Source organism: Tasmannia lanceolata, unplaced genomic scaffold (assembly GCF_043159265.1).
Source record: "Tasmannia lanceolata isolate RefF3 unplaced genomic scaffold, GAP_Taslan_0.1 ptg000020l, whole genome shotgun sequence".
Classification (NCBI taxonomy): Eukaryota; Viridiplantae; Streptophyta; class Magnoliopsida; order Canellales; family Winteraceae; genus Tasmannia; species Tasmannia lanceolata.
In genome coordinates this window covers 20,737,188-20,761,654 of record NW_027518697.1, presented here as the reverse complement: position 1 = coordinate 20,761,654, position 24,467 = coordinate 20,737,188, and the positions used below count along the sequence as shown (strand labels likewise).

Here is a 24,467-nt window from a genome sequence, read left to right as displayed (position 1 = left end):
GACCTGGCAAACATTAGACTCCACAGCCGTTCCGTAATTAATGACCGGGTCACTAATTAATGACCTGTTTGAAATTTCACCCGGCTCATACGGTCACGTCAAAACTGGGCCGGGCCAGGTGAACCAGAGAGTGCCCATAAAAACCCAAATGATGGTGGTTTTCTCCTTGCCGTCTGTTGTATATTCATTGAATATATAATGTAACTTTACATCTTGATCAGTTAGTTTACATAAAAGAATGAAATAATAAAAAAGAGTTAATACAAACAAAGGAAAGGGATAACTCAACCAATGGATCTCATTCCATAACCATGGTAGAGGATGAGTTGGATGGCGGTTGACCTTGCTTATTCCACTCACCGATTGAGCGAGAGATCTTCCATTATTCTTTATTCAATAAATGACATTTCAAATGTGTAAGGAATGACAACCTCTTTAATACAATCAAAGGGACATCAATCACTTTTTAAGCTTTTTTCCTACTGCCCCACATGAACTAGTCTGAAATAATCAATAAATACCTTAACTACAAGTCTCATGGGTGAGGCTTTGTTTCACAACCTTGAGGTAGCAGGTTCGATCTCAGCTTACCCAAAAAAACATGAAGGATTCCAATGAATACACAATGCGCATCCTTGAGTGGAGGAACCCCACGTGACATCAACCTTATTTATACAATCAAAGGGTCTCTCCATGAACTTCTAAACTTTTCCTACTGCCGCCCCTTGAACTTTAACAGCATCTAAAACAGTGTCTGAAATAATTAATCCATTCCTTAGTGAAAGATCCTCTACAGATCTCTTGCAGTTCTACTCGATGTAGCCAAAGATCTTCTACAGAGTAAGAAATACCACTAGTTCAAAACAATACAAAGTCAGGAAAAAAAACACCTCCCCTTGAAAGAAATTCAAAATAATAATAATAGCAGAAAAAATAATAATAATATTAGCAAAGAGGAATGCATCTAAAGATTAACAAGTTCAAAACAGAATGAAAAGAACAAAAGTAGGACACATATTGCAAACAGAGAGCACGACAAGAACAAGGAATCCATCTCTACCAGAACATCATGAAAACACTGTAGCACTGAGAAATACAATGACTAGCATTGCGCACAGGTGTACCATAACAAGATCTACATTTTTGAAGTTTTGAGTAAAAAATACAAGATTTGTTTTTCCAAATATTCATATAGTAAGGCCTCAGACCGTCCTAGTAAGTTGTCTTTCACCATAATGCAAATCAGAAAACTTGCATTCGGTCACCACACTTGTCATCACTGGCCATAGATAATGATAGGAACCATACCGGCACTCGAAAGAAATTCCAAGAAAAAAAAGGCTTGGCAAAAAGGAATGCATCTAAGAAATGAAATACCACAAGTTACAACATATCTATCTATATTATAGAGTAATTATATGGTGTAAGGCCTTCCAACAATAAGGCCCTTGTACGGGGCAGGTAACACCCTTGATATTTGATCCAACAGCAGCTTCTCAAAAAGTGAGCTGCTGTTGGATCACATATCAAGGGTGGTACCTCTACCGTATTGTTGCTCTGCTCGAGTGCAGCTAAGCTTAGCTGCGCTCGAGCACAGAAACAGCGTGGGGGCTTAGAAGCGGGTGCTGGGGCGGGAGCGGGGAAGCGGGGAAGCGTGGGGTCTAGAAGAGTCAAGTTTGGGAGCGCCGTGGGAGCGTGCATGTAATATTTTCTTTATATATCTTTCAAAATTCAAGTACATAAAAAAATAATAGTTTCTAACCATTTTTCATTTGTATCTTTCAAAATTTAAGTATATCTAAAAGCTAATTTCGAACCATCACCATCTGCACTCGTTCCTTGTGCCTTCTGAAGATGTACAAGCCTTTGTCCTTACTCAAATGACGTACTTTGAAGAGTTGGAGGAGTTTGATATAAGGAAGTTGGTGATGGTGAGACTTATAGAGTAATAGAAGCAAACTGGGAGCGTCATTAGAGCGGTTCCCGTCTCTCTGGGGTGGGAGCAGCACCCCGAGAGGAGGTTCCTGCTTTTAAGGGTGGGGGCCACATTTTGGGTGGGATCCAAAGCATTCATTTGATGGGCCCTTTCATGGATAGGGTGTCCACCAAAAATCAGCTCCATTGGATCACCTTAGGGTGTCCATTTGTGGGGCAAAAAATGGACAGATACTGTTTGTCCACAAATCTGTCCATATATATGAGGAAACTTTTGGTGCGCTTAAGCTCACCAAACTTATGGTGAGCTTAAGCGCCCAATCACATGGGGGCCCATTTTGTTAGGATGATCCAAAGCATTCATTTTAAAGTCCCTTACATAGGTAGGGGGTGTACCAAAAATCAGCTCCATAGGATCATCCTAACCCCTCCATTTTTGTCCTCCACAAATGGAGGGGTTAGGATGATCCTATGGAGCTGATTTTTGGTACACCCCCTATCTATCATAAGACCTTGCAAATGAATGGTTTGGATCACCACATGTGATTGGGGAGCTTAAGCGCACCATAGGTTTGGTGCGCTTAAGCTCACCAACAGTTTCCTATATATATATATATATATATATATATATATATATATATATTTCAAAAGCAAACTGAGCCTAGCATTCTAGCAACAATAAGGAATGTTTATACGATGAGCCTAACAGCCCGTGCTTCCGGTAATGGACCCACTTAAAGACATGGATTAGTCCAAGACACAGCTTCACTGAGGGTTATGTACACATTTTGAATTGTCTAGAAAAAGTAAGTTGCTAGGTAGGTATGTAGCTAATACACAAGCTACAAGAACATTCAAACGCAAAACGCTTAAGATAACTAGAGGGCAATACCTGGACAGAAAAGCACTCTTGCTTTTTTAAGCATAGTTTCAAAACTCCCCCGCATTATCATGGATTCCGCCAAGTCGACTCCCTTTTAACGTAGCTGCATTCTTGTCTGAGTCCATGTTTTGCCTTACAAAGTCAATCAAAACTCTATTGGCTCTGTAGTTTTAAATTCTGCATACAGTCTCCCTTTTCATTTCTTAAAACAATTAAATCATGGTAGTATAAGCAAAGATTAAGACTGTTAAACCTGATAAGCACTAATGCAGCAGACAGGGATAATTATTCTTTTAACGATCTCATCCACAATACACTTCATTTTCTAAGGCTAAAAGTCAGTAAAACAAACATGAACAGTTAGACGAAGTAAACTATAAAATAAAGTAGCAGGAAACAAACAACGGCACACAATGTTCTATCGATGCTTTTCAGAGAAAACGAGTTTCGTAATCTTGAGACCACTGAATGGAAGTACTTTTTCCTAGACACTCAGGTGACACATAGCACCCAATGGAACCAACAACTAGATCGTACCATAAAAAGCATTAAACTAAGAATTATACAAAAAGTAGACAGTATAATCCAAAAAATGGTGAACACAAAGTTCCTTCAAAATCACAAACATAAGGCCTTAAAACGACTTGAGGGACCAGCAGTATTCAGATACACTTGGAACTATGTAGCAAAGATATAAAGTTCTCTGAAATGACAGATAATCATCATGTAATGTTATAGTGTTTTTCCATCAGGTCAATCGAGGCAGTTGTGATCGGATTTTGTCTTACTCAGTTACTCTTCTTAGATTTAGATTTCTTCTACATCATGTCAGTTTGAATACACACACATATATAGTATATAAGCTCCACCCTATCAAAAGATTCAAAACATACCCACCCTGTGAGTTTGGGTAGAGATGATAAGACCAACCCATCAAAACATGAGGTGTGAAATGGTGGGCCCTACCCTATGAATAGTTTGTGTGGAGATTGTGGCCCACCCAGATTAACTCTGAAAGGATGGACACAACCGAAGTCCCAGAGGAAGGAAACTACGAACATCTCATAGAACTAAACCCTAAATCTCAAGGAAACCAGATCATCCTGAAATCTCAATTGATTGAGATTTCACATCAAATTTCTTCACCTCCTCTTTGGGCACCGTCACCATAAGCACCCCATTCTCCACACCAGCCTTCGCTTGATCCACCCTTGCATTTTCCGGCAATCGAAATTGCCAAAGAAACTTCACGCTGCTCCTTTCGACTCTAGGTCCTTCTCTTCGCCCTCCATGGTCCTCTCGCCCCTAATCTGCAAAATTAGTCCATCTTCGAACTCCATTTTACCTCATCCTTCAGCCTTGGTAGATCGTCCTGGAACACAGGGGCAGTTGGAGTCTCATTTCATCTCGCTTGGTTTGATGAAAATGCGCGACGCATCTTGTTGTTTAGTATTCAAAGGCCTGAAAGAGCTTTTTGAGGAGAACCGTAATATTCTACTGACAACCTTTTAAATACTACACAACAAGATACCTTGCACATCTGTATCAAACATGGGATCGCCGAAATCATTTCCATATATATATATATATATATATATAAGGAAATTATTTCAGCGCTACCATGGTTTGATGAGATGCACGAGGCATCTTGTCGTGTAATATTTAAAGGGTTGTCAGAAGAATATTACAGTTCTCAAAAAACTCTTTCAGCCTTGGTAGATCGTCCTGGAACACAGGGGCTGTTGGAGTCTCGTTCCAATGATCTACGCGTGGGTGAACGCCAACATCTCGCTTGGTTTGATGAAAATGCGCGACGCATCTTGGTGTTTAGTATTTAAAGGCCTGGGAGAGCTTTTTGAGGAGAACCGTAATATTCTACTGACAACGCTTTAAATACTACACGACAAGATACCTCGCGCATCTGTATCAAACATGTGATTGCCGAAATCATTTTCATATATATATATACATATATATATATATATATATATAAGGGAAATTATTTCAGTGCTACCATGGTTTGATGAGAGGCATCTTGTCGTGTAATATTTAAAGGGTTGTCAGAAGAATATTACGGTTCTCAAAAAGCTCTTTTAAGCCCTTTAAATACTACACGACAAGATGCCTCGTGCATCTTTATCGAGGATGAGAAATAACAAAATGTCTTACTTTCACGAATGAGAAACTAGGCTCCAAAGTTTATTACTGTTACAATCTTTGCTTCTTTGACAATCCCGTGTAATTTACAAATTTTATCGTCCTCGACATTGAAAAAAAACATACAACATTTGTCGAACTAAATGAAAAAATCATATATAATCCGGGGTGATAGATTTCCTTTTCCAAAGAGTAATATGACACTATAAATCGTATATCCAAAGGAAAACTTCACCCATAATCCCACATCACCTCGTTTAAGTGATTCATGCACCTACATATAAAACTAGCAAAGAAAAGTTAATCGCTTGCTCGATTTGAGAAATAAAAGAACAACAATTTCAATCAATTAATTATTCTTTAAAGGGTTCAAAGATTTAGCCATTAATCCAAAGTTTGCATTCATGAGTGCATAATAAATTACAATATATTATTTATCTATTTTAAATGCTATGTATGTTGTATTGATTTATACGATGCAAATCTTGAAAAGACAAGCTTTGTTTATCTCATTAAATGCGAGGTAAAGAAGAAAAAAGTAGTCAAAACACACTGGTGCCATTCAAATCAACGTTGTCATTGTTGCAGAATAACTTAGGTATGTTATTTCTTTCAATAAAATAAGATGACTTCTTCCTCAACTCAACTCAACAAAGCCTTCTTCCATTATTAAAAAAAAGCTTCTATTATGACCCGTCCACATGGTCAAGGCATCAAGATTTAAAATCCCCAATGTTATTTTTCAAATTCCCATTACCCTGTTTGCATTCATGAGTGCATAATAAATTACAATATATTATTTATCTATTTTAAATGCTATGTATGTTGTATTGATTTATACGATGCAAATCTTGAAAAGACAAGCTTTGTTTATCTCATTAAATGCGAGGTAAAGAAGAAAAAAGTAGTCAAAACACACTGGTGCCATTCAAATCAACGTTGTCATTGTTGCAGAATAACTTAGGTATGTTATTTCTTTCAATAAAATAAGATGACTTCTTCCTCAACTCAACTCAACAAAGCCTTCTTCCATTATTAAAAAAAAGCTTCTATTATGACCCGTCCACATGGTCAAGGCATCAAGATTTAAAATCCCCAATGTTATTTTTCAAATTCCCATTACCCTGTTTGTTGTTTTTGGAGGTAATTTTAGCCCACATTTCCTATTACAATTTTGTATGTTATAAAAATGTTCCTTTTTCTCTCCTAAACTTTAATGATGTTTATAATTTAAATTAGTATTAATTAAAGAAAAGTTGGACGACTATCATTTCAATCTTATTTATGAATAATAAATCTCATTTTATTAAAAGAAAAACATACCCAAGTCATTCTGCCAAAACAGCAACAACAACTTAAACGACGTCAGCACACATTGCAGACGTCAACGTGCATTGCCGACGTCCGGCGCATTGCAGCGACTGTATACTTTTTCTTAACTTGCATTTAACAAAATGGACAGCGTTCATTTACGTTCAAGATTTACATTACATATATCAATACAGCACATATATCATTCAAAGAAACAAATAACAAATTATGATTCATTATGCACTCATTAATGCACACTTCATATTAACAGCTAAATCTTCAAGTCTATTGAAAAAATGATTAATTTATTAGAATTATTATTTTTGTCTTTCTGAAATCTCGAGTGACAAATTTTCCTTTCCAGATTCATATGTAGGCACATGGTCACTCAAGTCGTGTAATTGGCTTATTGGTAAAATTTTCCTATTTTAGTTTATTGTCCAGCAATTATTTATAGGGAACTGGTATCAGTGTTGTAATGTTTAATAAGATGCGTGAAGCATCTTGTCGTTTAGTATTTAAAGAGCTTGTAAGAGCTTTTTGGGAACTGGTATCAGTGTTGTAAATGACAAGATACTCTGCGCATCTTATTTAAACAATGCAGACAAGCTTTTTTTTATCTCATTACATATATCATTTCCGTTATTTATTTATTGGAAATATTTTAGCACTCCAATGTTTTGATATGCTGCGCAAGCTTCTTGCCTACTGGTGTTTAAAGGGCTGTCAAAAAGTTATTTACAGTTCCCAAAAAGCTCGGACAACGCCAATTAAAAACAAGAAGACATGCTACTTTCACAACATATCAAAACATTAGAGTGCTAAAATCATTTCCCTTATTTATATAAATAAATGATGTTAGTTTCATCATGGATGAATATATATTTTGTGAATAAGGACCTTAATGATGAATTTGATAGTTGTGATATATACACACAAACTGACATAATGCTTTAGAAGAAATTTAACCTTAAGAGTATACATATGTATACAAACTGACTTGATGATTTAGAAGAAATATCAATCGAAGATGGATAACTATGGATAAGTGAGTGCGAAAGAATCTTATGAAACTACCTTGATTGATCCGATAAAAAAATTCTATCATTTTGTGCTGGTTAGTTGTCTTTCAAATTAAGTATGCTATTAAATTGTATCATTATTTATGTAAAAGCACATTATGTATAATTTTGCATATCTATACACACTTTTTCTCCCATACTACTAACACAACTCTGAATTTTTTTTTCTATCATAGTATTAACACATGGGAATAGATAAATACTATTCTAAAGCATATCTTGGTTCCACTCTAGCTTTTAAGAAATGTTAGTAATAATCACATATATCAAAACTTCAAGAGACAACTTTCCAAGAGAAATAGTACTAGAATTTGTGCTTGTGCTACCTATAACAAGGTTTTGTTTTATTTTGTTCTATTTTTTTGAGAAGTTGAGTTAAAAGAAAGTGAGCACACACTATAAACCAACACATGACTCAAGAAAATATATGATTGTCGGTAGCTTTTTTGTGGAGCCCCTATTGTTGGGGTTGCTCATGGCAAACCCAGTTTTTAGTTATGTATAGTAGGTCCTCAGACCGTCCTAGTAGCAGTTTTTCAACCATAATGAAAATCTAAAACTTGAATTCAGTCACTTCACTTGAGGTCGTAAACTTGATTAGTATGTGTCAAGTTTGTTAGCAAACAATTCGTATTACAATATTGAATGCTAATCATGGTAGTTTCTATTTGAATTAATGAATTTGGATGAAAAATGAACGATTGGCTATTTTTATTCTTTAATTTATTTATAATTCTTTATTATACATATTTTTTTATATTTTTGAATGAATCTTACGATTTACGATATGATTTGACCTCGATTATGAATTATGATTCGATTCCGATTTTCAAAACATTGGGAACAACAAAGTAGCATTGGAACAACAGTATAGCACTGAGAAATAAAATGACTAGCATTGCATTAAAGTAACATGATATGTATTTCAAATACTTATATATAGTAGGGCCTAGATGGTCCTAGTGAGTTGTCTTTCACTGTAATTCAAATGTTAATATGGTAGTTGTTATCATTGTAACAAAGTGGAACTAATGCAAATTGCAATTTTTACATGGTCAATTTGAAATTCTTCCATGGATGCTACACGCATATTTTCTGCAAGAGAGGAAATCTATTGGGTACATTTGACTCAAAGTTGGGATCTGATAATTCAAGTGATGATTTGATAATTAAAGAAGTGACAGACCGATAATCGAAAAACCCAAATCAAAATTTGAAGCTAGACCCATAGTATGTTGAATGAGTCACGAGTACTGTCGCGTGAAACCCAAAATTTAGAAACAGGGACACAACTAAAACATAAGTCATATATAATCATGATTTGTGGACACGGATTCGTGTATCAAGTTTTCACAACAATACGAGGTGTGTGACAAGCCAAAGAAAATGCGAAATGGTATAGAAGAACAACACGAAAAAAAGAGAGAAGATTCCTACCTGAATCTCTGTTCCCGCCATTATCATCTTCTTCTTCATCATCACAAATATTCAAAGTTGAAAATCCTAATTCCAACTTGAAAACCTACAGGATGTTTCCTTCCCAAGAGCTTTAGCTATTTCCAATGTTCAAAAGAGGGGCATTGAATCTCTTAAATGTAGCTGGAATTAGGGTTTTAGTTGTATACATGTAATTTACCAAAAAACCCTTGAATGATGTTTTGGTAAATAAAATTAGACCCAGTCTTGTAATTTAAAATGCCCCTACGGTAAAGAGTCTTAAAACTGCTGTGTGGCTGTTTTCTCGTGCATTTTTCTTTTGGCAAATGAAATATTCAGCCCCTTTTTTATTTGGGACAGCCACCTCCAGTGCAAAAGAGTAGTCATAAATAGACTAAGAGGGGTTGCCCTCAGTTAAAAAGAGGGTTGAATATGTCATTTAATTTATCTGAAGTGGCTGTTCTCTCGTGCAAAATTCTTTTGGGAAATGATATATAGGCCCCCCTTTTTTATTTTGGACAGCTACCTCCTGTGTAAAAGTGTAATCATAAATACAATAAAAGGGTTGTCCTCAGTGAAGAAAGAGGGGTGGAAATTACATTTAATTTATTTCATGTGGTTGTTCTCATGCAAAAACTGTTGGAAATGATATATTCGCCCCCGTTTTTACTTGGGACAGCCACCTCTAGTGTAAAAGTTAAAAATACACTAAAAGGGGCTGTCCCCAGTAAAAGAAAGAGGCGAATATAAAACTTCCCTAATCAACTAAGCCTTTGTCCCAAACTAGTTGGGGCGGGCTAATGAATCCTTTAGAAAAATTTTATGAAGGTGAAGGATCTACCCTGCTCAAATTGACTAAGTCTAATCCAGACACTAGTTCAATTGTGACAGGCATCAAGATTTAAAACCCCTAACTTTTTCTTGATTTTCAAATCCCTAGTACTCTATTTTAATCTATATTTCTATTACAATTTCATAATTTAAAATTTGTTTCTTTTTCCATCCTTATCTTAAATTATATTTATAATTTAAATTAGTTTTAAATTAATGAAAAGTCGGGCAGCCATCAACTCAACGTTATTTATGAATAATGCATCTCATTTTATAAAAAGAAAAACATACCCAAGTCATTATGCAGCAACAACAATAACATTAAACGGCGTCAACATGGTAGCGATTGCATCTTTTTTCTTCTAATATGCATTTAGCAAAATGAACATGTTTACGCTCAAGATTTACCTACATAAATCAATACAACACACACATCATTCAAAAGAAACAGTTAACAGATTATGATTCATTAACTCATCAATGCAAAGTTTATATTAATGGCTAAATTTTGAAAAACCAATTTAATTTAATAAAATCATTGTTTGTCTGATTTAACTTTCCTTTCTTGATTCATATGTAGACTCATGGACCACTCAAAAAAGGTCATCTAATTGGCTTACTGGTAAAGTTTTCCAATTTCAGTTGATCGTCCAACATGTATTTATATAAGACCATTTAAGATGCCAAATTACTCTTCGAAAAAGAAAACCTATCACCCTGAATAATGTGATTTTTTCTTTGAATTTGACAAATGATGTGAATTCATCATTCATGAAGATTAATTTTGTGAATAAGTTAAGGGACCGTCCAAAAGAAGCAAGATAACAATTGTCAAAAACTCAGGCTAGTTTACAATTTATGAAAGTAATATATGATAACATTTTTCAATTAGATAATATAGTAGTGATTTGTGCACACAAACTGACATGATGATTTCTAAGAAATATCTGTTTAAGATGGATAACCTAGTAACTACCTCGGTTGATCCGAAAAAAAAAATTCTAACATTATGTGATGGTAAGTTATCATTCAAATCAACTTAAAATATGAGTTACAGAGTGCCATGTCGTATGTAGCTAAATCTTACTTCCTCCAAATTAATCAAATTTTTTCTACTATAATAGCAGATTTGTATTCCTAAGTTTGTATGCTATTTATTTAGAAGAACATTATGTATAATTTGGCATATCTATACATACACTTTCTACTTGTACTACCTATTTCAAGGTTTATTTTATTTCAGAAGTTCAGTGTAAAGAAAGTTAGCACACATTGTGCCAAAACATGACTCACGTGAAAATATATGATTTTATGGCTAACTTTTTGTGAAGCCTATTGTTGAAGTTGCTCATGGCAAACCCAGTTTTTTAGTTATGAATAGTAGGGGCCTTAGACCATCTTAGTACCTGTATTTCAATATAACGAAAATTTAAAACTTGCATTAAATCACTTGTGGTAGTCAATGGCCACACTGCAATTTGAAAGAACTACCAGAAATAAAAACAATGCCAAGAGAAGTGCATCTAAGACTAAGTAATACCATTAGTTCAAAACAATCCAAAAAAAAAATCACCGCCACTTGAAAGAAGTTTCAAAAAAAAATAAAAAATACCACAGATGCTTCAAAAAAGAATATGGATTGCATCCACAAGAACCTCAGGAACAACAATGTAGCATTGGAACAACATTACCACAGAGAAATACAATGACTGGCATTGTGCTAAAGTACTTGAAGAAGTTTTTTTTTTTTTGGAAATGGAAGTACTAGAAGAAGTTAAGAATAAAATATAAATGCTATGTTTTTCAAATATTCATATAGTAGGGCCTCAGACCGTCCTAGTAAGTTGTCTTTCACCATAATACAAATCTAAAAGCATGCATTCGGTCACATTACTTGTCATCACTGGCCATAAACATCTAAGCATTACAAGAAATGGAAGTACTAGAAGAAGTTAAGAGTAAAATATACATGCTATGTATTTCAAATATTCATATAGTAGGGCCTCAGACCGTCCTAGTAAGTTGTCTTTCACCATAATACAAATCTAAAAGCATGCATTCGGTCACATCACTTGTCATCACTGGCCATAAACATCTTCTAAGCATTACAAGAATGAGGAAAACACCCACCAAAACTTCAGGAACAAGACTGTAGCACAAAGAAATTGTGCCCAAGTACTTAAAGAAGTTTAGTAAAAAATACATGATACTTATTTCAAATAATAATACAGTAGGGCCTAGACGGTTCTCGTAAGTCATCTTTCACCGTAATGGAAATCTGAAAACTTGCAATCAGTCATTTCACTTGTCATCACTGGTCGTAGATGATGATAAAGAACGGCAATACCGCCGCTTGAAAGAAATTCCAGAAAAAAAAAGTCAGAGCTTATAAAAGAGGAATGCATCTAAGAAATGAAATACAGCTGGTTTTAAACCTTGATAGAGAAATGTTTGCTTATCTCAAGCGACTGAGGAGCCGCTTAAGAACACTGGAGCTATTAATAGTTGATATGGGTGACATGGCAGCCAACGGGGCAAAGGTAAGAGTAAGAATGTTTTTTTTGCAAAATGCCAATACAATGAATTAAATACACGAATAAGGCTAACTAATTGCATTAAATACCCTCCTTGCTGATGTAATAAATATTCTTCCTTTGTGCTATAGGTTTTTACTCCATCCTTAGATCATTAAATACTCTTCCTCGCTTGAAATAGTACTCTTTACCAAGCGAGGAAGAGTATTTAATCATTAAACCTTTCTTCTACTTCATTAAAAACCTTACGCAGGAAGCAAGGCTCACCGAATAAGTGGAAGTAGAAGAAAAGAGAGTATTTAATGATTTGAAGGCATGCAGTGCCTTTGACTATATTCTAAGATGGTTGGCTATGAACATTAAAAGTCAACTTGTCTTTGATATGGGCATTTCAAATGTAAGGTGCAATGTTTCAACTGTCTTCGTCAAAATTATATTAAATTTTCGACGGCAACATTATCTGAAGGGAGTGCCCATACCGCGCATTTCAGAGGCAACATTATTCTAAGAGGTGGAATTGAAGCGAGCTTCAAATAGTTGTCTTCTATTCTAATGACATTATCCTATCTTGGGCTAAATTCCACGATCTTTTAATGTGATCCTAAATCATTTGAACTGAAATTTGACACATGCATAAAACAAAATGCAATATTCACTAAGGTTTTCCCTAGAAAAGACAAGTGTTTTGCCCATCAAAAGCAAGGTTTTAAATTTCAGTTTCGGGGTTAATTTCGGATCCCGAACTCCACCGAAACTGAAATTTCAAGCGAAATCCTGAAATTTGGTGGTGGGGCTCAAAATTTTGGCCAAAATCGGTCAAATTTTGGTAATTTCGGTCAAATTTTGGTAAAGGATTAAAAAATTAATATTTCTTTTAACATTTCGCCGAAAGGCCAAAATTTTGCCCATTTCAACAATTTCGGTTTCGGTGCATTTCGGCTTCGGTCTTGACCGAAATTTCGGATTTCGGCCGAAATTTAAAACCTTGATCAAAAGTAACGAATAAAAATCCAATAATTTCCTAAAAAATAATAACCTTGAGGGTGTTTAGATGCATCGAAAAACAGATGATGAAAAAATAGTTTGACTTTTTTGGAGGGATATATCAATATTAGGAAAGCATAAAATAATCAAGAAAAAAATAACACACTACAGTGAATAAAATAAGGAAACAAATGACAATCAATGTAAAATATGCATAGTTCTTAACTCTATTTCATCATTATCAATTGTCTCATCTGGTTGTTCCCATCTGAACAGAAGTAGGATGCTCTGACAAAATTATCGGGCAGATGTACACCACACCACACAATGACTAAATATAATTTATCGTTGTGAATATACGGGACAAAAATAAGCAATGTAGAAAAACATATGTTTACAGCTTCGTAGTTGTTGCTTTGGAAATTGTAAGGAAAGAGCAACAAAAAACATATGCCAAGGAAGGACTGTGTTTATCTTCTCGAGTAACTCATATGTTTCAATTCTTTGCACTCATGTTAATATTGTAGTTGTTATCATTGTAACCGAGTGGAATTAATACAAATTGCAATTTTTACATGATCAATTTGAAGTGTTCATTATAGGCAAGTTGATTACCACATTCTTCTTCCATGGATGCTACATGCATATTTTCTGCAGGAAAGGAAATCTAATTGGGTCCATTTGACTCGAAGTTGGGATCAGAATTCAATAAGTCACTACTCAAAGGTTGAACCGTTGTTGAGGACCTAGTCTAAGATCCAAATGTATCTGGTGATGACTTGATAACTAAAAGAATGAGGAACCTACATTCAAAAAACCCAAATCAACATTTAAAGCGACACCCATGGTATGTTGGATGGGTCATGAGTGACGGATACGGCAAACCCCAAAATTTAAGAACGGGGCCACGACTAAAACAGGAGTTATAGACAATCTTGATTTGAGGGACGAATTCGTGTATCCAGTTTCGACATGAATACAAGGTGTGTGACATGCCAAATCCCTAAAAATCTAGAAATGGTGACACGCTCATACACATACATACATATTAAATCACTAAAGCATGAGAATTTGCAAAAATATAATGGTGTTCACTTAACAAACTAATAAATCTTAAAAATAATCAACTACAATCTAAAATAAACATGAGACAAATGAATAAAAGAGCATTCATCAATTTAATCAAGTTCTCGACAATCTCCAAGGGCATCATTGAAGCCAATAGGATACAATAAATATAATATTACAAAAACAGTTTGCTTAGTATTAAGTTTAGGGGAGGGAATATAACAACAAATATTCGTTATATAAGAGTTACAATTGAGTTAATAATAAAAGAGGTAAACACAATATTCAATAATAAAATAGAATGTCACACTTGCCAAGGTACAAAAATGTGTCCACATGGCCACATTAAGTATGAAACTTCTAAAAGCTGATAGCAGCAAGGAAGAGTATTTAATGCGTTAAATGCCATTCAACAAAGAGATTATGTAATGCTATCAATTAACCTCGCTTAGGTATTTAAGGCATTGAAGTGGCATTCTGTAAAATCAATCACACTTTTACCTTTACCGTGCTGGTTGTCACGTCACCCATTATCAACCAGTTGTGCCGCTTGAGATTAGAAAACATCTACATATATTGATGATAAAGAATATCATTGCTACATGGTTGATGATAGAGAATAGCACTCCCACTTCAAAAAAAATACATAAAAAAACAGAGCTTATTAGAAAGAGAATGCATCTACGAAATGAAATATCACGAGTTTTAATATTATATATACATATATATTCAAAAATAAAAAAAACACGGGGCCTAGTATTCTAACAACAATAACGAATGCTTGTATGATGAAACACAGCATGGATCTTAGGATGTTGTGTGCTGTCCGTAATGTTACCGACTTAAGATGCAGACGAGTGAAGGACACATCTTTTATAATTAATAACAATGGTGGCAGGGGTTATGTACCCCTTTTTAAGTGTTTAAAAACATGTATGTTTGAAGTATGCAAGGTACAAGAACATTAAAACCTAAAATGCTTCAGATCAACTAGAGCCCAATACCTGAGCAGAAAAGCACTCTATCTGTTTAAGCGCTGGAAAGACAGCAGCAGCAAACCTGAACGAAGGTAGAAAATATGCAGCAAAAGATTAGAAGCTTTCTTGATTCATCGAGTTTTAAATTCATACACTGTGTTTCCTTGATAACACTCATAAAGCATGAAAATAAACAAAAACAATTGTAGATAAGTAAAACAATTGTAGATAAGTAAAGATGGTGAAAGTAAAAATAGTATGAACGAATAGACAATATAAGTTATAAAATATACAGTTTTAAGAAGAAAACAGTGGTATGTAAAACAATTGTAGATAAGTAAAGATAGGGTGAAAATAAAAATAACATGACTGCATAGACAATATAAGTTGTAAAATAAACAGTCTTAGGAAGAAGACAGCAGAACAAAAATCTCCACATAGTTTCTGAAATTGTCCGATGCAAGGGAGTTTGGTTTGTGACACATGAGTGTATGGATCAAATAGAAACACCAAAGGGGTGAACGCCTAATAATTTCTCTAACGATGGAGGGTGAGATTTCCGGACCCTTTATCAGCCCTATTACCACCTTTCTACAAACATCAAGAACTCCTACACTGAGCGAAGAGCAGAGAAATAACAATACAATTAAACCCAACAAATAAATCCTTAAGAGTGCCAAAAATGAAATATTTTCATGATCAATTGTAAGAGGTCATCCAATATCTGACTTTACATATGAGAAGATAAAAGCTACTAAAGTCACCGGTTCAAGAAGTTCCATAGGAAATTATCAAACTATACAAACACACATTTCTACAAGCAAAACATAAATCCCAACTGCAGTCTACTCTAGGCTACTTAATGGAAACAAAAAATAAAGATAATTTATAAAAACAGTAGACCAAGCAAAATCCTACAAACATAAATATGTTGAATACAAAGTTCGCTCAAAAATCATAAACAAAAAACCTTATAAAAGGGAATGGAAAATGTTACTATTTTTACATCAATCTAGTCAAGAAGCAGTTGAATGACTATGTCCTTGAGAACACGCAATCAAAGAAGGCACAAACTCAAAACAACAGCAACAAAACAGTCTCTCTGGTAAGCAAATAAGTGATTTAAAACGGAATTCCAAATACATTAAAACGTTCAAGTGAAATGAAACTACAGCAGAGTGTCAGATTTAAGAAATATCAGCATTACTGTATCAGACAGGGATAACTGTTTAATTCACATTCTCATCATTCACAATGCTATAGAAATCATCAACTCGACAAAGTATGATCTTCTAAAAACCAATAAACAGTAAACAAATATAAAAAAGAAGAAGAGATCTTTTCATAAAATAAGTGCCAAATCTTGTAACTGACTCATGCCAAAAACAGAGACTGTTCATCAAATGTTAACCTAGTGAAATCTTTGGTGTCTTAAGATTCAGGTGAAATTTTCAAAACCCGACATTTTAAAACATACACGATATGTATTTCAAATATTCATATAGTAGGGCCTCAGACCGTCCTAGTAAATTGCTTTTCACCATAATGCAAATCTGAAAACTTGCATTCGGTCACATCACTTATCATCACTGGCCAAAAACATAAGAACAATACAAGAAAAAGGAATACATCCACCAAAACTTCAGTAACAATACTTTTAACACTCAGAATTAAAATGACTAGCATTGTGCCCAAGTACATGCAGAAGTTACAGTACAAATACATGATAGCATTGTGCCCTCAGACTGTCCTTGTAAGTTGTCTTTCGCCGTAATGCAAATTTGAAAACTTGCATTCAGTCACTTCCATAGTTGTCAAACACTTATGAGCCATACGAGTCAACTCCCAAGTTGAGTAGAGTCGCATGGGTGACTCGTAGATTGTCATACTCTTACGAGTCAACTCCCGAGTCGAGCTGAGTCACTGCGCTTTCGACTTCTCGGAGTTGTCTGGTGACTCGAACGAATAGTTGGGAGTCGACTCAAAAAAATAAGACTCTTAAAGAGTCGGTCAAGTGGCTGGGGCTGGGCTTTTTTATTGTTGAAAACTTGGATGTTGGAACTTAGAACTTAATTAAGTCACAAGCATATAGTCATTCGTATTTTTAGCTTAGTGATTTATCTAAGTGCTATTGGGTTATCTTTTTACAAGCTTCATTTTTTGTTATATAATTATATTTTTTCAACTAAATTTATGTTCTTGTCAAAAACTCTTACAAGTAACAAGTCGAGTCGAGTCACAAGTCATAAAATTAAGAAATGGAGTCACTTCTATTGTCGTCACACCATAAATGATAACAAAGAACTGCACTACCGCTTGAAAGAAATTTCAAAAAATCAGAACTTATGAAAGAGGAATGCATCTACAAAATGAAATATAACCAGTTTATATATATGATGGCTTTTACCAGACTGTGTGCTGCCTGTAAAGTTAATAACTTAAGACACAGATAAGTCTAGGACAAAGCTTTTGTACCTAATAACGAAGGAGGCAGGGGTTACATAACCATTTTTTAAAGTGTTCAGAAAAATGTATGTTTTAATGATGCAAGAAACAAGAACATTAAAACCTAAAATGCTTCAGATTAGAAGCTTTCTTGATTCATTAAGTTTTAAATGCATTAGCTATGTTTACTTGATAACACTTGTAAAGCATGAAAATAAACAAAAATAGCATAGGATAGATACAGACTGAACCCAATACAGATCAAAGAACAATATAAGTAGTCCATAACTGCATATTATACTAATAAAACAAATAAATAAAACAAGGAGGAATGCGTGTGTATATAGGAATCGGTGTCATACAGCAAGCCCAAACAAAGAAGCAAACAAAACATCATACATTTTGTTGAACCTCTCCATTCTGCCAATCAGGGGTGTTTTGTAATTTGCACACGGTCTCCCTTACCATTACTTAAAACAACTAAATCATGGTAGTATAACTAAATCACTAATGCGAAAAAACATGGATACCTATTGTTTTCATGATCTCATCCACAGTACCATAGCAACATTGTACAAGGCTAAAAGTATGTAAACAATTGTAGATAAGTAGAGACAGGTTGAAAGTAAAAAAAAAACATGAACGCTTAGACAATATAAGCTATACTCAGAAGAAAACAGCACTACGAAAATCTCCACCAAAAGTTGTCATAAACTAATAATTGTCCAATGCAAGACATTTTGGTTTGTGACAAATCCAATGCATTAATCAAATAGAAACACCAAAGTTATGAACGCCTGATAATTTCTCTAAAGATATGAGGCTGAGATTTCCAGATCCTTTATCAGCCTTATTAACCCCTTTTAGCATCAAGATTATAGTATCCAGAACTTATACAGTAAACAAGGAGTATGCAGAGATGACAATCCAATAAAACCCAGTAAATAAATTCTTAAGAGTACCAAAAATGAAATATTTTCACGATATATTGTAAGAGATCATCCAATATCTGACTTTACATATGAGGTAATAAAAGCCACTAACGTCAATGGTTCAAGAAGTTGCACAGGAAGTTATCAAACTATACAAATACACATTTCTACAAGGAAAACATAAATCCACACTGCAGTCTAGGATATTTAAAACCACAGAAGAGCTCTTTTTTTTTGTTTTCCCAATACTTTGTTCTGGTACCCAATGGAAACAAAAACTACACAGTACCATAAAAAAGCATTAAAGGATAATTTGAAGAGATGTAGACCAATCAAAATCCTAAAAACATAAAGATGATGAATACAAACTTCCCTCAAAATCATGAACAAACAGCCTTATAACAAAGGAATGGAAAATGTAACTATTTTTCCATCAACTAATTCACAAACCCAATACAACGGCCGCATAACAGTCTCTCTGGTGAGCAAATAAGTGATTTAAAACTGAGTATCAAACACATTAAAACCTTCAAGTGAAAAGAAACTACAGCAATGTGTCAGATTTAAGAAAGATCAGCATTACTGAATCAGACAGGGATAACTGTTTAATTCATATTCTCATCATTCACAATGCCATAGAAACCATCAACTCAAGAAAGTAAGATCTTCTGAATACAACAAACACTAAATAAAAGATATAAAAAAACAAAACCCCAAAAAAAAAAAAAAAAACCAAGAAATACTCATCTTCTTACATTCAAACAAACTATAAAGAGATCGTTTTCAAAACATAAGTGCCAAATCTTGTAACTGGCTCATGCCAAAAACAAAGACTGTTCATCAAATGTGGCCTACTGAAATATGGGTGTCTTAAGATTCAGGGAAAAAAACTAAATAAATTATATAAAAAACTCAAAAGCCCAAAAAATCCAAGAAATGAACTACTGAAACAAAGAGATTGTTTTCAAAACATAAGTGCCAAATCTTGAGTGTCTTAAGACTAAGGTAAAAATTTCAAAACCCTAAATTTATAGAAACTTGATAAGCATGCATGCATAACTTTTAAGACTTTCTATTATGTCGAGGGACTAAATATCAGTAACAACCCAGAAAGTTAAACCTTTGTTAAAATATAAAAAGCCTAAGGTAGATAACTTGTAATCATTATTCATCAACAAAAACAAGTAAAAATTAGAAAACAAAAGATTAGGAACTTGAGAAAAACAAAAAAACAGTTTGTGAAATAGAGAGAGAATATGAGAGAGGCATCAGCTCTTCCTATTCAAGTGAATATCACAATACCCAGTTCATTAGGGTACATCCATTTCAAGAAAGCTCATCATTTGGCCTCTATACAACAAGAGGAAAAAAAAAACTTATTTCAAAAAGAGCCTATTAAAAAAAACATAGAAACCATGAGCTCTACACAACTCTGCAAGCTAATGCCCTGTTTGTTTGAGATTAAGATAACGATGGTGGACTCAAGATTAATGTAATTTGAGTCCAATAATCGATTTTGGACCTCACCATCCGTTGTCCTAATCTCAAACGAACAGGACTTAGTAGAGAGAAAAAAATGAACAAAAATGGTCAAGAGATAGGGTTTCTTATACAACCCATTGCTTTATATAGGCTTTGAAGAAAAAAGGAGGAGGAGGAACAGAGATTAGGGTTTTGATCCGACGGCTAGAATTGAGGGCAAGTTTGTGTCTTGATAAAATAATCGACCGGAGGGCTAGGAATTGATTTTGACCGGGTTCGGCTGAGAATTTAATTTCGGGTTGGATTAGGGTTAGGTTCTAGGGAGATTGGATCCGAACCTGGCCCTGGTCACCATGATTTCGTGGTGATTTTTCAAGTTATGTTTTTTTGGTGGATTTGCTAGGGTCCATCGCAAAAGGCATTTCACAGCTAGTCTGTTGCTATTTCGCAGCTGGTCTGTTGGACACTACTGGCAATTCCCTTTTTTTTAGTATTTTTTCTATTTTTTGTCTTAAGCCAACTCGACCCAGTTTTTCAAATCATTAGCTGTGTTAAGGTTGAGAGATTTAAAATTAGGCTGGGTTAGGGTTGACCCTCCTCGACCCAAGGCTTGAGTTGGTTTGGGTTAGAGTTGAGGTAATTCTACCTTAGTTAGAGTTAGTGTTGGCCTCATTGTGACCTGACCCGGCTCAATTTGCACCCCTTCCTTTAATTGATCTGAACTGTACATTTTATATATGTCTTGGTTTTTTTTATCTCCTATCTTGGATTTTTTTTTTATCTACTCTCTTTAACAATGTATCTGATGTGGAATCTACTTTCTAACTCATATGAAATTCCCTCTCTCTCTCTTCTTATAATTAAACCTCTAAAATTTATTGAACTTTTTCATTAGTAAAAAAATGTGACCTTATTTGAGAAAAATGCTAAGCAAATGTTTCATTGCATATCCCACCCCTGTACCCTACTCCTTTTAAGGCAAGAGAAAAGTTGCACCAATGGTGGGTGTTGTGCCCAAGAGAGTAGCAAACTATTCTCATCTTTTGATTTATTTTCTATAGGTGGAGGTGAGTGAAGACCCTTCACTACATTCATGGTCTTGCTCTACTCGCAAGGAAGGTGTTGGGGGGCAAGCTCAATTAAGAGTAACAAGAGGCTTCTTTAGTTTCTTTATTTACACCATTTTTTTAACAAATTTTAATTCAACAATAGGATATGAGTTGCGGGCATTTGCAATTAAGAGGCTAAGTGATGCTTTAACATGGTAGCCCGTGGGGAGAACAGAGGCAATTGGGCACTAAAGTTAGCTGTTGACTTAGAGATTTCAAACTCTATATGCTGTCGCGTTAAATCAAATAATGTAATGTGTGTCTCCCTAAGGTCTTAGTCATCGTCTTCTTACACCAGCTACGATGTTTGGTCGTTGACAGCGCCACACAACAACGGCCACAGTGGCACATTGGTTGGCATCAGCTTAACAATAATGACCTGCAATGGTAATAGGTTAATATGACTGCCAACTGGAATGACCACGATCCGACGATGGACGACATTTGTCAATCGTTTGGAAAGCAAACGGAGGGGGGAATACTAAAATTGAGAGTAGAGGACCTAGTAAAAACTATAGCGGGGTTAGCATGTTGGCCCCACTTGCAATTTCATATAGCCTCCGCGTATAAGCCCCAGTTGTACTCATATGCGCTCCATAAATAGGCCCCACTCAATAACATCATGTCCGCCAAAATGTCAGTTCCATTCGTACTATTATGTGAGTATTAGTTGGTGGAGGAAGCTATTTTGCGCAAAATTAAAAGAAAAATTGATTCCAATCATCCAAACCAAGATTCTAGCTACTAGATTCATATTGGTGATGAATTGAAACAGTTAAAAAACTTACTTTTGATTATCCTTGGTCTGATAATCATTGCTTGATCTACTCCCCGCTAATTGTGCTAGGTTTCCCAAACGCGAATTCCTCCAAAAATCAAAGTGATGGCTTCTAAAGCTTGTGAAGATGGAGGAGGTTGGAGAAGGTCCTTGGGTTCCAAACTCAACTTGAAATTACAGCTACAATTGAGTTTCATAAACCCAATTCACAATTCAAGAAAAACTAGAACTAGAACTTTCCTAACTAGAAGGGGGAGAGAGAACTAATGGAGGGGAGGGTTGCACGAACTTCTCTAGTGTGTTTAGAGTATGACGAGTGTGAAATCCATTCAGCCCATGTCCTTTGTTTCCACTAAGATCCCACCAGAATTGGCAAGTTATGTGCAATTACACTACAGCCTTCTCCCACCTTTATTTAATAAAGCAAAGGGTAAAAATATTTTTTACATGTGGAGAAGTGTGTGGAAGCTTTCCGATTAAGTGGGTTTCCAATAATCCCTCTATCGCTCCTTTCCTTCTTAGAATTCCAACCAATAAGAATTCACCAATCTTGTGGCCAATAGGATTTCCCTTAAATCCCAAACAATATAATTCAAGCTTTAAATAAGCACATGCACAATTAATGTCACTACATTCATGGTCTTGCTCTACTCGCAAGGAAGGTGTTGGGGGGGAAGCTCAACTAAGAGTAACAAGAGGCTTCTTTAGTTTCTTTATTTACACAATAGGATATGAGTTGCGGGCATTTGCAATTAAGAGGCTAAGTGATGCTTTAACATGGTAGCCCGTTGGGAGAAGAGAGGCAATTGGGCACTAAGTTAGTTGTTGACTTAGAGATTTCAAACTCTATATGTTGTCGCGTTAAATCAAATAATGTAATGGGTGTCTCCCTAAGGTTTTAGTCCTCGTCTTCTTACAACAGCTACGATGTTTGGTCGTGTCGACAGTGCCACACAACGGCGGCCACAGTGGCACATTGGTTGGCATCAACTTAACAATAATGACCTGCAATGGTAATAGGTTAATATGATTGCCAGCTGGAATGAGCACGATCCAACGATGGACGACATTTGTCAATCGTTTGGAGAGCAAATGGAGGGGGGAATACTAAAAGTGAGAGTAGAGGACCTGGTAAAAACTATAGCGGGGTTAGCATGTTGGCCCCACTTGCAATTTCATATAGCCTCCGCGTATAAGCCCCAGTTGTACTCATATGCGCTCCATAAATAGGCCCCACTCAATAACATCATGTCCGCCAAAATGTGAGTTCCATCCGTACTATCACGTGAGGGTGGTGGAATCTTTAAGCGTGGATGAAGCTATTTTACGCAAAATTCAAAAAAAAAAATTGATTCCAACCATCCAAACCAAGATCCTAGCCACTAGATTCATATTGGTGATGAATTGAAATAGTTAAAAAGCTTACTTTTGATTATCCTTGGTCTGATAATCATTGCTTGATCTACTCCCCGCTAATTGTGCTAGGTTTCCCAAACGCGAATTCCTCTGAAAGTCAAAGTGATGGCTTCTAAAGCTTGCGAAGATGGAGGAGGTTGGAGAAGGTCCTTGGGTTCCAAACTCAACTTGAAATTACATCTACAATTGAGTTTCATAAACCCAATTCACAATTCAAGAAAAACTAGAACTAGAACTTTCCTAAACTAGAAGGGGGAGAGAGAACTAATGGAGGGGAGGGTTGCACCAATTTCTCTAGTGTGTTTAGAGTATGACGAGTGTGAAATCCATTCAGCCCATGTCCTTTGCTTTGGGACTTTGTTTCCACTAAGAATCCCACCAGAATGGGCAAGTTATGTGCAATTACACTAAAGCCTTCTCCCACCTTTATTTAATAAAGCAAAGGGTAAAAATATTTTTTACATGTGGAGAAGTGTGTGGAAGCTTTCTGATTAAGTGGGTTTCCAATAATCCCTCTATTGCTCCTTTCCTTCTTAGAATTCCAACCAATAAGAATTCACCAATCTTGTGGCCAATAGGATTTCCCTTAAATCCCAAACAATATGATTCAAGCTTTAAATAAGCACATGCACAATTAATGTCACTACATTCATGGTCTTGCTCTACTCGCAAGGAAGGTGTTGGGGGGAAGCTCAACTAAGAGTAACAAGAGGCTTCTTTAGTTTCTTTATTTACACAATAGGATATGAGTTGCGGGCATTTGCAATTAAGAGGCTAAGTGATGCTTTAACATGGTAGCCCGTTGGGAGAAGAGAGGCAATTGGGCACTAAGTTAGTTGTTGACTTAGAGATTTCAAACTCTATATGTTGTCGCGTTAAATCAAATAATGTAATGGGTGTCTCCCTAAGGTTTTAGTCCTCGTCTTCTTACAACAGCTACGATGTTTGGTCGTGTCGACAGTGCCACACAACGGCGGCCACAGTGGCACATTGGTTGGCATCAACTTAACAATAATGACCTGCAATGGTAATAGGTTAATATGATTGCTAGCTGGAATGAGCACGATCCAACGATGGACGACATTTGTCAATTGTTTGGAGAGCAA

The 24,467-nt window shown here is 35.4% G+C and overlaps 1 long non-coding RNA gene and 3 other non-coding genes across 9 annotated transcripts; all 4 read right to left on the bottom strand.

The window, feature by feature from the left end:
• Positions 1 to 158: 158 nt before the first annotated feature.
• LOC143854001 (uncharacterized) lies at positions 159 to 20,120 on the bottom strand. Of its 6 annotated transcripts, none has more exons than XR_013237326.1 (4): positions 15,227 to 20,120; positions 12,072 to 14,853; positions 2,828 to 11,988; positions 159 to 853 (listed from the first exon to the last, which is right to left on the bottom strand). It is a non-coding gene; the product is annotated as an uncharacterized LOC143854001 (long non-coding RNA). The 6 variants fall into 6 exon arrangements; XR_013237328.1 differs by having other exon boundaries at positions 2,828 to 10,044; positions 14,724 to 14,853; XR_013237329.1 differs by having other exon boundaries at positions 2,828 to 10,044; positions 14,724 to 14,789.
• On the bottom strand, positions 16,374 to 16,456 carry LOC143855258 (small nucleolar RNA R38). The gene has a single exon (XR_013237759.1). It is a non-coding gene; the product is annotated as a small nucleolar RNA R38 (small nucleolar RNA).
• Positions 16,709 to 16,793, bottom strand: LOC143855261 (small nucleolar RNA snoR20a). The gene has a single exon (XR_013237762.1). It is a non-coding gene; the product is annotated as a small nucleolar RNA snoR20a (small nucleolar RNA).
• LOC143855257 (small nucleolar RNA R38) lies at positions 19,127 to 19,209 on the bottom strand. The gene has a single exon (XR_013237758.1). It is a non-coding gene; the product is annotated as a small nucleolar RNA R38 (small nucleolar RNA).
• Positions 20,121 to 24,467: the final 4,347 nt, after the last annotated feature.